This window comes from Artemia franciscana, chromosome 13 (genome assembly GCF_032884065.1).
Source record: "Artemia franciscana chromosome 13, ASM3288406v1, whole genome shotgun sequence".
Taxonomy (NCBI): Eukaryota; Metazoa; Arthropoda; class Branchiopoda; order Anostraca; family Artemiidae; genus Artemia; species Artemia franciscana.
The window spans coordinates 37,391,730-37,412,046 of record NC_088875.1 but is presented as its reverse complement, the minus strand read 5'-3'; the positions used below and the strand labels follow the sequence as shown (position 1 = coordinate 37,412,046).

At 35.5% G+C, this 20,317-nt stretch overlaps 1 long non-coding RNA gene across 1 annotated transcript in view; it reads left to right on the top strand.

Moving 5' to 3' along the window:
- LOC136034895 (uncharacterized) overlaps positions 1–20,317 on the top strand; it is a 122,427-nt gene that overhangs the window by 94,649 nt on the left and 7,461 nt on the right. Inside the window, exons 10-12 of the long non-coding RNA XR_010619278.1 lie at positions 1,284–1,400; positions 5,004–5,151; positions 7,366–7,504. This is a non-coding gene — a long non-coding RNA (uncharacterized LOC136034895). The remainder of the gene's footprint in view (positions 1–1,283; positions 1,401–5,003; positions 5,152–7,365; positions 7,505–20,317) is intronic.

The following is a 20,317-nucleotide window of genomic DNA, read 5'->3' as shown; positions in this document are numbered from 1 at the left end:
AATTTCACTTCCATGCTTACTTTTCAATGGCTTTACAAAAAGTTTGCGTAAAAAAATATCAATAATGACCAGTAAAAACTTGTACGGTGCATTATGCTTGGCATAAGACCCATCCAAACTCATTAAATCTGCTTGAGCATTCTCAAAGAAGTAGAGGGCTATAGTTCTTCTAAAATGTTTCGGTCTAAGATATCTCCTTTGCAAAGTATAGGACTCTTGCTTCTCCAAAAAATTTTGAGCTTCTTGTTGAGATGTATATGCAGCCAATGCAAGACGGCTTGGAGAGGGAAGAGCGCAAAACTTGCCAATATTTTCACGAACTAGGCTAAGTTTTGAAGAACCACGGATTCTGACTTACCACGGATGGGTCCCGTCGTGATGCTAGCGGTCCGCTGGGTTGTAATTCTGAGGGTTGGCTAGGTTTTGAAACAACATCCACTTTAATTGGTTTTGTCATATCACTTCGATACTTTTGAAGGCGAGAGATTGCAGATTGAGATAAAAGTAGTTTTTCAGAATCAGATATGGAATCGCTATTCAAGAAATCAGCCATCTCATATTCATCATATCATGCCATTTCCTTAGTAAAGAAATCTGTTTTGGGCTTGTTGATGGTCGTAGATAATGACTTCTAAAAGTACCGGTCTTGAATCGCCGTCCCGATTTGATTGGTGACTGGCTTGGTGACTCGTTGACACTTGAGAAAGATCCGTCACTTTCAGTGACTTGTTTTGAGCTGATTCTTCTTAAATTTTGCACGTCTTTTAAAATACCTTTATTTCTGACTAGACTGAGGGGGATATTGCTGTCAGCCAAAAAGTTTAAAATGTTTCAATCAATAGTATATCGTGACTTCCTATTCGAAATCAGGTCCGTTCATAAATCTGTTGCATTATAGAGCTTATCGTGAATTTTTATATTGTTAAATCCACGTTCATTTTCAAATCCATCCAGTTGATGCAAGTGATGATATAATAATTCTGCAGACTGTCGGTAGGATACAGGGAGCTTCTCAAAAAGACCTTCATACTCTTGTGTGCTCGCCAGTGGTGAAAAAGGTTCCGCAACCCCCGGACCGTGATTTTGATTTACCGGCGCAGCTTACGAGCCCGGATTCTGACTTACCACGGATGGGTCCCGTCGTGATGCTAGCGGTCCGCTGGGTTGTAATTCTGAGGGTTGGCTAGGTTTTGAAACAACATCCACTTTAATTGGTTTTGTCATATCACTTCGATACTTTTGAAGGCGAGAGATTGCAGATTGAAATAAAAGTAGTTTTTCAGAATCAGATATGGAATCGCTATTCAAGAAATCAGCCATCTCATATTCAAAGCGCTGCCTTGGCTGAATAGCTGTCTCCATTGGAATGAGCTTGTACGGTCGAACTGCTGCCATTTCTGGTAAGTAGAGATCCAATTAAACTTCCAATAATTGGTAATAATACACCAAAAAAGCCACTTCCTTGTTGCACTATTTCCGGCGCTTCTGTTTAATATTCTTCTTTTTACCTGATAAATCATGGATAATTTTACGATGTTGACTGCACCGTTTCTTTTGACATAATGGCATCGAAATATTTGAATTGGTGATATTTAAACAAAGTTGTGAAAATGCTTTCACAATATCCTTGTCCAAATTTTTTAATAAAGCATGTCTTAGCTTGGGTTTAGCTTTAGCTAAAATATCTACAAAAGGATGAAGTTGCTTCAGTCGTTCTATCTTCAAGACTAGTGTCACTTTTTCAATGCGTGTGGGTGTGGTAGATATATTGTTGATTCTTTTTCGAAAATGTTACTTGTTAGCGTAAGATTTCTATCCTTGCTATTCAAATTTATAAATAAGTATCCAAAAGGTTTATCGGTTGCCATTTTATAGCTGTCCAATAAATAGCGAGCGTTTCCTGGGAACATTTGTTTCCCTAAAGTTGTAATAGAGGATTGATCTCGCGCTTGTCGAAATAATACAAATATATAATGAAAAGAGAAATCATCAAAGTAACAGCACAAACACAAAAAAAAAGAAAGGAGATAGAAGGAGAAAGGGAAAAGTGTTTTCCTAAATAAGTGATTAATATAGACCAGCACTTGAATTACAATAGTAAATTTCTCTTGGAGGCTATTCAAATCTTTTTTCGTTTTCTTGAATTAATTTAGATATGAAAACACTTTTCCCCGACATCGATGGGCCAGCAATAATCATCCGAAATGGTGTTTCAATTTTAAACATGTTTACTGATTGCTTTTCTTCTTTTAACTGTCACTTGTCAACATTATCCACTTCTCTTATAAACTATCTATGTCCAGTTCTCTGAAGAAAAAAAAGTGTTGGTTGTAAATGTCGTTTAGAAAGTTCTTTCAGTCTTCATAACAATGGATTAAAAAATTGTTCCGTTTTGATTAATTGCTCTAACTTCTTGAGGTTGTGTTTCTTTTTTATCATTATTGTATAACACTGTGTCCTGTAAACAGTTACTAATTGCATCTTCAAAGTCACACATCCCACTATGGCTATTATATCCTGCTAATTTTGCTTCCAACGTTAAAACGTCCAAAATTGTTGTTTTACTGCATTTACAATCTCTTTCGTTTTCTAAGAGCCTTATCTGTAGCTCAGGTAAAGAATTGCGTGAAATACACACTCGACTATTTAAAATGTTCCAATTGTTATAGTCCATAAATGTTTTACACTTGCATTTATATATTACTATAAAATTCTTACATAGGATTTTCTTATTAAATGTTTCTTATGGTTTATTTATTATTTTTTTTTCCTTTTTTTGGGTTGTTTTTTTGTTGGTGTTGTATCCTCGATGACGCGAGAATTTTAATTTGTATTTTATTATCGGGTGGTGTGAGGGTCGCTGTTTCGTGGGGACTGCCGGTGAGTTGATTTCTTTTCCTTACATATTTATATTTAGATGTTGTTTAGTATGTTTATGACAAGTTTTTATGATTCTTTATTTATTGTATGCCGTTTCCCAAATAACGGGCCATTGAGCCCTTTGGGATATTGTTTTTGTTATTGTTATTTTATGAAAATAAATAGAACTTGAAAAAAAAACAGTCACAAAGAAAACTAACTGTAGTATACATGTTTTCACTAGCACTTTCTATACAATACTAAATTTGTTTTTGAAATTTTCAATCATATCTGAGATGAATTCATTTCTTCAATTTTGTAATGTCCAAGAGGAAGGGTAGTGATCCTATCATCCAAAATATACACTTTGTCCGAAACGCCAGAGATGGCAGTGCGGACAACTTCTATTGTATATAATTTCAACTTGAGAGATCTTATGGCCTTTGTTGTAGTTCTAATGACCCTTCCTTCAAAAACAGCTTCTTTAAAATTTTCCGCCGTTAGATATTTCTTCACCAGATGTTTTGATGTTCCTTTGGCAGCCTTCTTTAATTTCTCGCTCTGCGTTACAACACAATAGTATGTAGGCGAAGTGGCGATTAATTCCATGAACGTATCGCTTTCTAGTTCGTTTTTAAGCCTGCCAAAATCATTCTTCTTCTGGCTTTTTACTAGATGGGAATATTTGATGGGGTCCCAATTGGAAAAGTCCATGATGGGTTGGAGGGTTGGGGATGTCAAATCGCCGACTAAATCCTTTGTAAATATCTTAATAAAGACTGAGTCAGTATCAGAATAAGCTAAATAAATTCTACCAGAAAAAGTCCCACCATAATATGGAACTAGATTGTCACAAAACGTCTAAGCCATAATTTTCTTGGATATAGACAGGAGGGCTGCACCAGCTGCAATATTTTTGTTCAGGAGGGCGTGTCTCTTTTTTCAAGATATCAGCGCAAGATTCTCATTAACTATTGAGAAAGAAGATATATTACAGTCTCCAACCAGACGTCTTGTAGTTTTCAGATCTGTTGTAAATACACACGACGTCCTTTTTCGTACTTGTTCTACAGATTTCCTAAAAAAAATGTTGTTAAATAGCTTATAGAGCTCACTTTTTGTTTTAGATTTTGTTTGTGATCTTCTTTCCATAAAATGGTCAATGTACGGTTAAAAAAAATTCCTGTTTGAATTGAATTACACTACGGATCTTATCTAGACGAAAATGATGATTGACTATGAATTTCAAGTATGTATGGTGTAGGGTAATTTCCTTTTTGTAGCCAAAAGATGCATGCAATTTATTTGTTGACGTCCATGGAATCTTGTCTTCCTTTATGCGTTTTTGGTTGTATGGGGACAAATCTTCAAAGCAGATTTTCTGCCTGGAAATAGGGTGTGGCATCATTTGATAATAGTCGTGGAACTCTCGTGGAATTTCTCCGCTAACTTTCACAAAATAGCCATTCTCTCCATTCTGTTCTATAGTAGAAAAGTCGGGGTAATCCTGAGATTCTAAAATTTTATAGTCACCAGTGGGAATTTTATAATTTGACATGCAGTTTGCATAGAGTCCATTATAATCTAAACACAAACCGTAGCTCGGAGAATCAGGATGAGTAGGGTCACATTGAATGTACCGATCATTATGGAATACCAGACCACCATATATAGCTTTTTCAATCTTAAGATGAATTTTATAAATCTTCAATTAAGTGGATTTTATGTGGAGCTGCAAATTTCAGCATTAGTTGGTATGCTAAAGATGGTCTTGAAAAATATGCATTGGGTCTATACTATATAATGTACTAATCTCTAGTACATCTTCAACAAAGATCATAAAAACATCGGCTAGAGTTAACACGTCTGATGCAAGATAAACTCCGCAATAATGCCACAAATTTTTGCACTCGAAGACATCCCAAACTTCTTGCGCAAGAGCGTATTCTTCTGTACTTATATCCTTTTGGTTGAGATCATCATAAAAAGATGCTTGGGATATTAAACTTGGTTCTTAAAACCGTGTAAATTCATTCATATAACAATACGAGAAAAAACCGTGTAAATTCATTCATATAACAATACGAGAAAACCTTTTGCGCAAGTAGATTGTATTGATGATCATTTTAAAATTTCTGTCATAGGATTTGGAAAGACTGTGGATCTTCAGCCTTTTGTACAGCAATCAAATTTTCCAAGGATTTTGGCAGGAATGCAAAAGTGTCAAAGAAGAGAATTGAATAGCGGTGTTCTTGGTTATTTTCATGGCTCCGGGAGCAGCTAATTTTTAAGGTGAGAAATTTTTCGCTTGGTTTAGCCAATGGTTCGTACTGTAGATTAGAACCTTAAATTTGTGAAAAGGCTTCCAAAACATGTTTTATGACATAACTTAAATTATGGAACCCAACCGGAATATACCGCTTATGTGTTAAAACGGTGTTAAATGTCGCGTGAGCCAAACATTCAAAATTCGGTCCTTTAATATAATGGCAGTGGTGTCTGACTGTTCTATCTCCTACTTTTTTCGGTTTTTCGATCAGGGGTTTTTCACATATACCACAATTAGTCTCTTGAAACTTATGACTATCTTTTTCGGTAATTATCATCTCGTGACAAGTATCATATATTTCGTCTAAGCAGTTTTGTGCGTCTTGAATGAGTAATATCGTGCCGTCAATATTGCAAGTTGGTCCATAGGTATCTCGGTATTGCTCAAGTTTTTTAGCGTATTTGACGACGGCATGTGCTTACGCTGCTGGCCGGTGCACTGAAATTATTCCTTTTCGAATAGGTTCATCAACTTTTTTGATGATTGACTCGAAATCTGCAAAAATTCTATATTGAAAGGGCATTTTATTATAGAAATCCTTAAATTCGATTATTGCTTTTTCGCCCTTTGGCATAGATACTGTTTGCGGACCGTGAGGAGAGCAGGCTTCGATATGGTGTTTTAATTTATCCTCAGTCCTTGATGGTGACAGGCAAAATGGGCAAAAGAATCGTGCTGTTTTTCCTGAAGATAGTAAACGGCTTAGATTTAAGATAGGCCGAAAATGAGCGTTGTCTGCATCATCCGACTCTCCGTACAGTAAATAGGGATAATATTTTACATTAGAATTAGATGGAGCACGAATTGGACAAATGGCTTTCTCTAGCTCATTATAATGTAATACGCATATACCTACTGAGGCTGAGGCGTTTTCTTGCTCCCATTTTGAGATATCGTTGATTTTGATTGGCCATTTTCCTTCAAAACGGTTGAATGTAACGGTTGGAAAAATACCGGGTTCTTCTTGACTTCCTTCTAGCCCATTCCTATTTAACTCTAGTAAATTAGACTGACTAGAATTGTCTTTTAAAACTTGATGTCCCGCTGCCAAGACTGACCATTTGAAACATTGCAATCCTTGTTCGAACTGTATCTGTAAAATTCCTCTTTTGCTAGCAAGGGCTTGCGGAACTGAAGGACCTTTCTGGCCAACGGGAATGGGAAAATCCCCGTCAAATTACGCAATATGAATGTCAAGAGGTATAAACCAAATTATTCATGTCTCTAATAATTTCCGGAGTTTTATTGTACCGCTTATTCTTTGGAAGCGTTATTTTAGTGCCTAGACGTTTGCTTGGATCTTTGCTATTACCAACAAATCGAAAAAATTGGAAAAAATAGTCTTGATTTTGTCTCAAAGAATCGAAAGAGCTGCTTAAATGGAAGGATACTAAGGCCATTTTCCATCCTGATCCTTGAAGCACAATCGGGGGGTTAGGTTTTGTCAGGAAATCTGCAATCTTGTTTGTTTGATCGTAAACAGGGTGTGGGACGTCCGAAGTAAATGAAACATAGAAGGATTCAATCGACATTTCTAGCTTGATCTGCGTTTATCCAAGTGTTGAAAGAGGTGGGGTATCCTAGCCAACTGACAAGCAAAAGTTGACAAGTAGTTAAAGTCTTGCAAAGTCTGAATAGAGAAATCTACCTAGGCTAGATACAGCTTGGACTATATTTTCTACACTGGACTGGCATTTCCAACTTTTTCATACAGGACTTTGGTTCGAGCCTCCACCGGAAAAGTACGTAAAAGGTCCAGTTTTCAACCACTTGTGTTTATACTTTGTTGTCTCAAATGTCTAACTTTCTATAAACACATTTTTGAGTTTAAAATTTTTTATTGAACAAAGCTGATAGATACAAAAATTTAATAAGAAAGTGATACTTGTTCACAATGCTTATCAATACAGAACGGAGACAATAATTTAAAATCAACATTAGAGAATTTCACAATAATATTCTCACTTAAAAAATCCTTCCACAACGAATTAGGTGTAAAAATATTAACACTACTTTGAAATGAATAACGACGTAAGCGTAAAAGAATAAACACTAAAACATGAAATCCACAAGCCATAGTGATTGTATTTTGAGTTTTTCTTTGATTCGGAGTCACTATTTCAAATCTGTCTACAAATTCTCCAATATTCTTCCATTCAGAATAATTTCTTCCTTAGGTGTCAAAAACCTCAATCGTCTTCCGGTTTATCACTAGTAAACCAACCCAATGCCCAAAAAGCAGCCTAGATGGACTGGTATTTACCACAATGATTGTCGGGAAACTGGTAATTGCAGGACGAACAAGAAAGTCGGAAGGTAAGCAGAAACTTTTGTATTATTTAGCAACAATGACCTTTTTTAAAACAGCTAGCACTTGAACCGTATTCATGGTGCAATCGGGAGAAATATTGCTCCTGAATTGTCAATTTCTCTTGAAATCCGATAATTATAAGGCTAACAGACGCATCTGTATCTTGTAAAAAAGTGAGATCTAACCGAAGAGTTCCGTCTTTAATAATAGATAGATCTGGAGTTCCAGAAATATCCAAGCACATAAGGGAAGAATCACGTATCCATTTATCATACGATAGTCCATTTTCAAAGGTTGTTTCGTCTCGTCCCAAAGTTCGCATGCTCATTTCGTAAAGAAGTCTGTAACTCTGATCATAAAAGCTTAGTGAATAAATTGTCTGTCCATTTACTTTAAGATGCAAAGAAGATAGATGTAAAAGCTCAAATTTAAACGGGCTGGATTCGTAGCTTCCCAGCTGATTTGACGTTTTTACAAGGCCAATAATAACTTTGGAAGGCAGATGTCCGGATGTCGTCAATGAACTTTCAGCAAAAGAGAGACTTCCAGTTGGAATAATTCTTGCTGTAGGCAGCAGTTTTGGAATCATGATTTCCAGATGATTTCCGCTTGCTTTGACCTTTTCTACTGCCAATGCTAGCGAGGATACAATGTTTACTTTTCGGATATGTAAAACTGCTTCACTTATTGTAAGTGTAACATCAGGAGCGGCTTTTTTGGTTTTCGAAAAATGAATCCAGGCAATGATGGGAAAAACTTTATGTCAATTTTTAATCCAGGTGGTATAAACTGATTTAATTGGAAGAAACCGTGCGATGGTCGCGCAGCAAGGTGTAAAGTTTTAGTGGCGAGTACCGCAAATTTAGCATCCGAAGTACCATCTTCTTTTGTGTAGAAACCATAGTTTGATCCAAATGATTTTTTTGTACTGTTTGGCGTTAATAATGTATACGATGCGAATGAAGTGTAGGCACTCAACAAATTACTACTCGATACAAGCCTATCATTGACAAATACTTGAATGTTTCGGAATAAAGTATTCATAATGCCCCCATCATCGTATGAAACTTTGTCGCTATCTGTTACAGGATTTCCATCTGATTTAAAAACTTTGAATTTTAACTCTAAAATACTGTTCCGCATATCAGAATAATAGTTTTCGTTACTTGAAAAGCGAAAGTGAATAGGTGAACCATTCGATAAAGGGACTACTGGGTAGATTGGATCAAAGTATGCAGACTTGACAGATACATCAGCATTTGGGCTTTGAAAATAGCTGATGGCTGGACTAACTGAGGGCACACTGTCTTCGGTTGGAATGAAACTCATTTTTCGCCAAAAAATCTGCTTTTGAGCAGTTAATTTTCCGGAGAGGTCTTGTTTTCACCTTGGATCGATGCAAACTGATCAATTTTTGTTTGCGTGGTCTATTCATACCACTTCCACGTTGTTTCATACTTTTTGTAATGTCACGTACTTTATTTCGTATATTTTCTTTCAAGGATGAACCAAAATCTTGTCCTTTTTAAAAGTCAGTGATTGTATTGCCAACAACATCAGACGCCGCAGGAATAACAAATCTTTTTAAAAGAGGTATGGCAAATCGCATCATTTTTCCAAAAAATTGGCTAAAGGCACCATATCCAACCATAGGTGTAGCTTTTCCTTGATAGTAATCCATTCCACCTCCATTTTGTATTGTTTTCACAAAACAGTCTACAGAGGAACAAACAAATTGTCTACGGCTATTCATCTTTTCTAAATTCGACTGTAAGCGAGATTGGTCCTCTATTAATGGGTATGGTGTTATTCTTTTCAGTTCTAAAACTAAAATGAACAATTTCAATGTTTTGTCTACTTATATCTAAATAAATAAGGGGCTGGAACGAATAGCTAATCACTTCCTGGCTTGTCATTTTTCTCGGGAGTATTCTTAGGATGGGAGCAGATGTATTTCCAATACGTGAACGCTGAACAATGTCCGTGTACACAAAGATTGAATTCCACTGATAGCAAAGTCCTGGGACTAATGGTCCTTCAATGCTATAAGTCTGGTGAAAATTATTATCCGGTTCTGGCTCAATAATGTTTTTTTGTATCCAAGAACTTCTCGCAAACCATCACTAAGATAGCAGGATTCGCCGACTTTTAGTCCCAGTATATAGACTCGATCGTATAGTTTATTGTAGTGAAAATTAACCGAGTCTTTGCCGGTATAAACCAAATTATTCATGTCTCTGATAATTTCCGGAATTGTATTGTACCTCTTATCCTTTGGAAGCGTTATTTTAGTGCCTAGACGTTTGCTTGGATCTTTGCTATCACCAAAAAAATGGAAAAAATAGTCTTGATCTTGTCTCAAAGAATCGAAAGAGTTGCTTAAATGGAGGGATACTAAGGCCTTTTTCCATCCTGATCCTTGAAGCACAATCGGGGGGTTAAGCTTTGTCAGGAAATCTGCAATCGTGTTTGTTTGATCATAAACAGGGTCTGGGACGTCCGAAGTAAATGAAACATAGAAGGATTCAATCGACATTTCTAGCTTGATCTGCATTTATCCAAGTGTTGAAAGAGGTGGGGTATCCTAGCCAACTGACAAGCAACTGTTTAACTCCACGATATGTTCGCCGTTTAAGTACTTTAGCTATAACGTATTCATCGGCTCTTGAACTTTTTGTAGTTCACTTTGATAAAAACATACAAGAACAGGCTCATCTGACAAATCCACTAATTTAAATGTGACTGGATCTGTGGATTGAACGCTAGCAATTCGAAAATTTTTTTTGCTAAAATTAAACTGTCCTTTCTCAAAGATTCCTTTACCACGTAAAATTCTAACACTTTGCCCAACTTGTAATTGATTCCTAAACTTTTTCTGCTTGCTTTAATTTTTTCCATACATAAAATCAGCAATATAAGGTGTATTTTGCAAGATCACTTGATTCGGTGCTAAATTTCCAAGGCTACGATGCGGTGAATTATTATACTGAGAAACAGTTAAGTCAAGTCTTGTTACAAAAGAAAATGTATTAAAATGAGTACAAAATGCACTTAGATGAGAACAAAGTGTACGTATGCTTCTTTCAACTATTGTAGCTTTCAGATGACTATGGGTATGATAGAGTTCAATTTGATACTTTTCAAGAGTCTTTTTCACACTTGGAATCAAAAATTGCTTTCCTGTATCTATGTGAATCTTTTTAAATGTCTGTTCAGAAAACACTTGCTCCAATTGTTTTGCAACTTCACTTCCATGCTTACTTGTCAATGGCTTTACGAAAAGTTTGCGTAAAAAAATATCAATAATGACCAGTAAAAACTTGTATGGTGCATTATGCTTGGCATAAGATCCATCCAAACTCATTAAAGCTGCTTGAGCAATCTCAAAGGGGTAGAGGGCTATAGTTTTTCTAAAATGTTTCGGTTTAACAGATCTCCTATGCAAAGTATGGGACTCTTGCTTCTCCAAAAACTTTTGAGCTTCTTGTTGAGATGTATTTGCAGCCAATGCAAGACGGCGTGGAGAGGAAATAGCGCCAAACTTGCCAATATTTTCAGAAACTTGCTTCAATTTTTTTGCCATTTCCTTAGTAACGAAATCTGTGTTGGGCTTGTTGATGATCGTCGATAATGACTTCTAAAAGTACCAGTCTTGAATCGTTGTCGCGATTTGATTGGTGACTGGCTTGGTGACTCGAGAACTGTAGAGTTGACACTTGCAAAAGATCGGTCACTTTCAGTGACTTGTTCTGAACTGATTCTTCTTAAATTTTGCACGTCTTTTAAAATGCCTTTATTTCTGATTAGACTGAGGGGGATATTGCTGTCAGCCAAAAAGTTTAAAATGTTTGAATCAATAGCATATCGTGACTTCCTATTCGAAATTAGGTCTGTTAATAAATCTGTTGCATTATAGAGCTTGTCGTGAATTTTTATGTTGTTAAATCCACGTTCATTTTCAAATCCATCCAGTTGATGCAAGTGATGATATAATAATTCTGCAGACTGTCGGTAGGATACAGGGAGCTTCTCAAAAAGACCTTCGTACTCTTATGTGCTCGCCTGTGGTGAAAAAGGTTCCGCCACCCCCGGACCGTGATTTTGATTCACCGGCGCAGCGCACGGGCCCGGATTCTGATTTACCGCGGTTGGGTCCTGTCGTGATGCTAGAGGTCCGCTGGGTTGTAATTCTGAGGGTAGGCTAGGTTTTGAAACAACATTCACTTTAATTTGTTTTGTCATATCACTTCGATACTTTTGAAGGCGAGACATTGCAGATTGAAATATTAGTAGTTTTTCAGAATTAGATATGGAACCGCTATTCAAGAAATCAGCCATCTCATATTCAAAGCGCTGCCTTGGCTGAATAGCCTTCTCTAGTGGAATGAGCTTGTACGGTCGAACTGCTGCCATTTCTGGTAACTAGAGAGCCAATTAAATTTCCAATAATTGGTAATAATACACCAAAAAAGCCACTTCCTTGTTGCACTAATTTCCGGCGCTTCTGTTTAATATTCTTCTTTTTAACTGATAAATCTTCTTTAAACTGATAACAACTGATAAAACTGACAAACCTATAAAAATCTCTTCTTTTAACTGATAACATGGCAGAATGCAAGAGAAATTCATACGTTGGGCTATATATTTGCATTACAGAGGGAGAGAGTACAACATAGGCCAATCAAATTAATTTCAAAACTTGCCAACTATAATTTTTCTCCATATTATAAAGCAAGAATTGTCTTCTAAACATGTTTATTTCTCTAAAGCCTAATTTGCTAGGCTGTCAACTGTAAGCTGTAGATTGCAATAGAGTACCTTCACCAGGGCCTCTATGGCCTCAGAAGGGCATAAGGCCAAGATGCAATTTCAATGGTAGTGGCTGTAATATTTGGAGAGCTTGTTTTAATGAGATTTTTAGAATCAGATCTGAAATGAAAATAAATCTCAAGAAGATTCCTTTGAACCAAATGGTTCCTTAGGTTATGGCTTAATATTCTCAATGGATCCCAAGTCTAAATCAAGAACGAGAACTGTATTTGGAAACAGCTACCCACATACAACCCTCCCCCCCCCCAAAAAAAAAAGCAAACTTTGATACACTAACCAGACTTAAAGTTTCATGATTAATAGTCATAAAACTCGCAAGATTCCCAAATTGATTTTTAAAAAATATTTCTTCTTTAATCAAGAGTCAAGACCGACAAAATCACTGAAATAACTACGTGGGTGAAATTTGAAATCCTTTATGCAATCCAGAAAGTCCTTGCTTATTGGGCATTTTAATAATAATATAAAGAATTTATTTATTATTCACAAAACACTATACTATTTTTAAAATGTCTGGTAAAAAATTACCAGACAAAAACGCGACAAATAATAACTATAGGAAAAAATTAACATTAAATTAACGCAAACGCACAAAAAAGAACTAAAGAAAAATAGAAAATTTCAACATTAAATACACACAAGAAATGAAATTCTCGACAAAAGTACACCGATTATGTGGAGAAACCCCATCAAGAGTAACATCAGAGAGCTTTCGGTGCAGCGTTTCCAATTTTAATGTTTATCAGGTATATTATATTTATTAATTATGGCACTTCATGGCACTTTATTAATTATGGTATTTACCAAGTGACATATAGCAATCGCAAATTCTGTCGGTCTGTCTATCCCGGTTTTGCTAGTTGATGAACTTCCAGATAAGCTAGGAAGATGAAATTTGGCAGGCGTATTAGCATTCATGGGACATTTTAGATGGCACGGAAAGATCATTTTCATTTAGCGCTACGATTCTAAATGAGTAGTTTGCATAGGCAGACAATGGGATCTGAACAAAAGAAAATATATCATAAACACTAACTTGTGAAATCTCGAAATGGCACATTATTATTTGACATTTTACTAATTGGAGTTTATAAGGACCTTAACGAAGAAGCTGATAATACATCACTCTCTCTTAAAAAAAAGAAAGATTCAGCTTTATGTTTTTCATGAAGACATAAGAAAAGCCGATCCAAAAGTTAAAGATCTAATCGAAGAAAAAGCAGTAGATCAAAACGTTCAACATTTTATAAGAGCTTTTAGCGATGAAATAGCAGCAAATATAGGTTTGGAGTTTATAGGATGGTAACAAAGATGGTAAACATTGCATCAGATTCAATTGAACTTCATATACAAATTATTAGGTAAGGAAAAGCAATAGCTAAGGACGTTGATAATTCCAAGGGCGTTGACAAAATTTTATCGGTAAGATTGAAGCAGAAGCTGGTAAAACCACAAGAGATGTAACGGTGAGAATCTCAACAGCTTCCAGAAGAAAAAATCCTATAAAATTGATGATTCTTCTATATATTAACAGGAAGGGAGAATTGAATTCACACCGGATTTTCTTAACTCAATTGTGACAACTTATTTCACATCTCGTGAATTAAAACACAAGAATAATAAATATATATACTTCCTTTAGCCGAACAACTGCGTCTTTATTTACAATATATTTTTGTTAGAGTTATAAAATTTTTTAGTATTTTCCCAGGTTGGTTGCATCAAACCTAAACTGAAAAAATAACAATAAAAACTATAAACAGCTAGATGCAATAAGTGATGGATTAAAAATGAGGCTATTGCAAACAATTTCTGATTTTGAAAGTCAAAATAAAGACCAGCAACGTTTGAAAAAACTCGAACATAAAGACGAAATAAAAAACTTTTTAAATCGGTTAGTTTTTGTAATTAATCAACCTAAGGCAGATTTATTAGATTTGGAACTTAGTGGTCGAAATCAGCAAAAATATATAAAGGTACTCCTTTTAATGAAGTACTTGGTAATTCATTTAAACAGTATCTACAAAATCTAGAAGAAGGCCTATTGAAAAAAAGGGGTCGTCCTTCTGGATGGATTGATGGGGGAAAAGCCGTAAGTTTCTTCAAAGAAATGGAACACAACATTCAAACGTCCGTAATAGTAGCTAGCATAACTATAATGTATAAAAAACAAACTCTTTCATATGGTTCATATAAAAGCTCGCATATATTAACTGGACTAGATCAATCACTAGATGATGATGATGGACATGAATTGTTTCTAAAAACTTCAGAGCCCCCATTCAGTAGTATAAAACTTTTGTAGTACCTTAACATCAGAAACGACTATAGTTTTGAGAAAGGTAATAGAATTTCCATAGCCCTAGAAGACGTTTTACGAAGCAATGAACATAGAAAAGCTGCAGTAAACGCATTCAATAGCTCAGCCACAAACTTATTGATAATAGAATATGATGATCGGTCCTACAGTCAAGAAAGTATATATGATCTATGTAATTCCTTATTGTCTGGTATAATCAAATTAGGTTCTAAAAAAAAGATCATTTTAGTTTATTAGAAAGAAAAAAACTAATCTTTTAGCTAAAACTTTTCAATGTAATAATGCACTAAATTATTATGAAGTAGAAGATGAAATTAATCTGCAGGATATTAAACCATGTGCAGAGCCTTTGAAGAAAAAGCTAATACTTCTCCAAGGCAAAGTAGAAAAAATAAGTTTCAACCAATTGATACATCCATTTCCATGAGACATTATAGATATACATATATTTGTTAATCTTGTTCCAGGTAAAGAGATAAATATTGGTTCTCATCTAAAAGATTTAGGTGAGACTAAGGACTATTATATAGATCGTAAATTCCAGCAAGTTGAAATAAATACGGAAATAGAAAATGACACATTAATTCAGGATAAGCTAGTTATGTATATATGTCAAGTCTGAGGGAAGTTGTATTGATCAATATTCAGAGCAAAGTTTTAGATCACATTAAAGAAAATAAAGTAATAATCATATCTGATACACCAGGGATGGGGAAGACAACAGTTCTGATTAGCATATCAGAGAAAATAATATATAAATATTCCGATAGATATATGATAAGAATTGGTTAAATCAAGCATACTGATCAGTTTAAAACACAAAATGACCGGGTTAATAGTAGCCAGTTTAATAGGGATCAGATTTTTGCAATAGATTTTTTACTCAACAGACTATTAAGGCTTGATGATGGTCTAGAGAGGAAATTATTAAAGAATAATCTTCTTATTGGTTCTGTAGACGGAGTGTAGATAGTAATCCTAATTGACAGTTTTGATGAAATTGACCCAAACTGTAAAAATATAGTAATTAATTTGCTTGCTGAGTTAAAAAAGACCAAGCTGGAAATATTGCTGGTAACTACCAGGCAAAATATGAAAACGGATTTAGAGAGTTCCTTTCGTGTCCTTGGCTATGATCTAAAGCCATTTTGTAAAGATTCAGATCAAGTAGGATTTTTAGTCAAGTTTTGGAAACAAAAATTCAGGCGAGAACATGTTGCTCAGGTTGATGACCAACAGCTAGAAATTTGTAGCAATAAACTAATTGCACGATTTCCTGCATCAACTAGCAGTAAAGAAACAGAATTTACCAGCATTCCGTTTCACATTTCGATGGTGGCAAATGTTTCTTTTATGAGAATAAAGAGAGAAAGCAAACAAAACAATGGCAAGGATATAAAGAATTTTTAAATACTACTAAATTCTGAGAACCAGCCCTACCAAATCAACTTAGCATTGCAGATTTATATGAACGTATTGTAGAAACAATATTCTTTAATATACATTTTGAAAAGAAACAAGAAATACATTTCATAAAACGAGGGAGCAAAGGGTTACTTGGAAAAAAGCTTCACTTTATTTTTTTATAAGTAATTGATACTCACCATACATCTAGATACAACGACCTATACGCGACGGCACACCAACACCAAATCAAATCAATTTTTTTATGAGAATAAAGAGAGAAAGCAAACAAAACAATGGCAAGGATGTAAAGAATTAATAAATACCACTAAAATTCTAAGTAAAGACCCAGCCCTATCAAGACAACTTAGCATTAAAGATTCTTAGGTGTGTTTCGTAGAAACGATATTCTATTATATACATTTTGAAAAGAAACAAGAAATAAATTTCACAAAACTAGGGAGTAAAAGGTTATTTGGAATAAAGCATCCCTTAATTTTTTTCTAAGTAATTGATAGTCACCATACTACTAGATGCTACGACCTACACGCGAAGGCACACCAACACCATATTGATCGTCAACCATGTCTCATTTCTGTATCCGTCCATATCCAATAAGATTCAAAGAGAAGCTGCACTTTGAATCTTCACTTGTCAGCCCAGAGTAGCTTCATCGACGTGATATGAGAACCATACTTTTCGCAGACGAGACTTCTTTTACTTGTTTTACTATTCATTCATCCATTTTCAAAACTTACTTTGAAGAATCATTTAGGCAGAAGAGGAAGCCATGGGCTTCCCCTGCAGTATCCAAATAGTTGAACTATTTCTATCGAAGTACATATTAAATAATCATTCAAACAACTAAGAAACACTAGTAAATAAGTTATCTAGTTATCTCCAGACGTAGTTGTCACATCCCAGGTTTTACATTGAGCTGTTTTTACGCTTTTGATCCTGATTTACTAATTTGATCCGAATTTACCTATTTGATCCTGATATACGTATTTGATCCTGATTTAAGTATTTGGTACTGATTAACCTATGAATGTCACTCTAAGACCTGAGGCAAAGCAGGCAGTCTTGCTAGACTTCGTGGCATTCTTTAGAACCCAATTTCCGTCGAAAACCGATACCTTGGAGAATTTTGCGAAAAATAACGAAAGAATTGACAGATTTGACGTAACTAAATGTCATATCAGACAGATACGATGGCCTTTATTTGATAAAGGACCCAGAGGATTGTCCTATTCTCCTAAAAAAAGCAGCGGCTGTCATAGTAGAAGGGGCGAGGGCACTATCAGAACATTCGCAATCCCTCGGTCTGTGACCTTGGAAAACTGGGAACTTATACTGACGCAGTAATCGACGAAGGCGAGAATTGCTGAGGTTATACTTGAAATTTGGAAAGATCAGACAGAAAAGACGCCCTTTCCGCTGGTGCTTGCTGGTGGGTTTAGTGATAGACGTGAAGTCTAAGTAAAAGGTCTACCATTTATGTTTGCTCTGAACTTACTGATAGCCTAGCGAGTACCCATGAGGAAGCTGATACGGGGCTGGTACTACATGTCGCTCACTGTTTTCGCAGAGGTCATCACCAGGTGATAGTGAAAACCAACGACACAGATATTTTGGCCATGCTTATTCAGCATTTCAAGATTATGACTTATAAGTGTACTGCATCCGATCCTGAGCTGTACCTCAAGTTTAGAGATAAAACATTCCCGATCCACCAATTAGTGAAAAAGATCCCGGTCGCCGTCATAAACACTATTTTCTTTCTTTACTGTTTTACCGACTGTGACACTGTAAGCTTCTTCTATTCAAAAGGCAAAAAGACTTACTTTACTGCGGCTCTTAAGCCGATGTCCTGGACGAGCTGGAAGTTAACAGCGAAGGTGATTAGTGCGCCCCGGTGTTTAACAGAGTTTCTGGAGGACCTAGCAAACATTTTTAGAAACGCTGTCATTGTTGCCTACGGCAAGCGATATGAAGAGTTTTCCAGTTTAAATTATCTGCGAGTTCACTTATTTCACAAGAAAAGCTGTCTAAAGTGCCTTCCACCAACAAAAACCACTTTCAAATACCATGTGAAAAGAGCTGCCTTTCAGTGGTCTTTGATGCTGCAAGCCTCAGAAACACAGCCATATATTCACAAACCATTGTATTTCGGGTTGGCATATAGCCATGCAAATGGGGTATTTCTAATAACTAAAAGGCTTCTGCAGTGGTCTTCGACATTTAAAGGTGTACCCAAATCATGCTCTTGCAAAAATGAATATGCAGAACGGTGCCCTTGCTCATTTGATGGGAAGTGTGATCTACTTTGCCCATGTAGTGGCAGCTGCTCAATAGATTCCGATGAAAAATAAAGAAAGGTGAGTTTCTCATGCATGTCTTACCTGCTTAACCATTTCCTATCTTTTTTTCTTATGTTTAAATGGAAATCGTGACTTGTCTCAAATTTAATATCCATTAATCAACTATTCGCTAAGATAATCGGCGCTTGTTCACCCAGTCATCTTTAATGTGACTAATCCGAGTGTGATGTAGCTTCACATAAAGTTTTACCAAACTACTTTTACCAAGCCTACTTTTACCAAAATTCTTCGACCCCCTTTATGAAACTTCTTCTGAATCGTTCTATCTTTTAATAAGCTTATTTGAGATGCTTGTTGAGAACTTTCTTGATTTCTAATCGAACGTTTGTCTTTCATGACGTTAATACTACAAGCCAAAGAAGTACAGTCATCTATTCAAGCATCATTTGTGAATCATAATTACTAGAACAGTTTTTGATTTAATATATTTAAGCAATATATTGGATATGTATCTGTCCTTAACCAGTAAGCTTGTCCGATTTGAAGCCTTTTTTTTGGGGGGGGATGAATCTTTTCGTTGTGAGCATGATCGATTTCGGCTAGATTTCATTTTTCAAACTACTGAACAATTTTCAAACACTTACTGAAGGGAAAGTATTCGATTGTATTAGGCATCAATTCTATTTTAAGCACCCAATTCAGATCGCTGTTCCCGGCATAGTCATAATCAGCGCGTTCGAATTTGATGGGAAATCCACATTCAAAATAGTGCACCTTTTGGGTGAGGGGGGTGTCACATTTTCCGGATATGGCGCCCGGACATTACCAAGAAGACTCAATACTTATTTTCTTAACTCGACCTTAAACAGAATATTTATAAAGTATACAATACTTCTTTTCTTAACTCGACCTTAAACAGAATATTAAAATATTTACCGAGGAAAAGAGTAGTCTTGGACAAAGCCTAAGGCCTCAGACTAAGGGAAGGGAAAGGGATAATGGAGAAAAAATAAAGAAAAATATTTTGAAAGAACCGAAGAAAATATATGGTCCTGTTTACTAGTGCTAATCTCGACAATGAGCAATTAGAAAAATTAAACTTCACATTAAAAAAGGAAACACCTTTAGGTATTTTAGATAATTTGAATTGTCGCCAGAAGGACCTAAAAAAAAATAACAATAAGAACTATAAACAGCTAGATGCAATAAGTGATAAATTAAAACGAGGCTATTGCAAACGATTTCTGATTTTGAAAGTCAATATAAAGACCAGCAACGTTTAACAAAATTCGAACATAAAGACAAAATAAAAAAATTTTTAAATCTGTTAGTCTATGTAATTAATGTAACCTAAGGAAGATTTCTTAGATTTGGAACTTAGTGGTCGAAATCAGCAAGAAATATTTAAAGGTACTCCTTTTAATGCTCCTGAGGAGCAATCGACATATCATTGGAATTGGTCATCTGGCATCATGAATTAAGGTGTCTGGGAATGGGTAGTTACCGCCGTTTCCACAATTGTCATGTTTCATCTTTGATCTTATTCTTTTCTCGTGATAGGAAAAGGTGTTATCGAATGGATATATAGTCACACGTGCAGCAAGCCAAATCCCGAAGGAATGACAAATGGAAACACCGAATGGAATATATATATATATATATATATATATATATATATATATGACATATTCAATCAAAATTTTGAGATGAAAAAAAAAAAGAAGTGCTTGGTAATTCATTTTAACATAATCAACAAAATCTAGAAGGAATTGGAAAACAGGGTCGTCCTCCTGGATAGATTGATGGGGAAAAAGCCGTAAGTTTCTTCAAAGAATTGGAACAAACCATTCAAACGTCCGTAATAGTAGCTAGCATATCTAAAATTTATAACAAACAAACTCTTTCGTATTGTTCATTTGAAAGCTCACATATATCAATTGGAC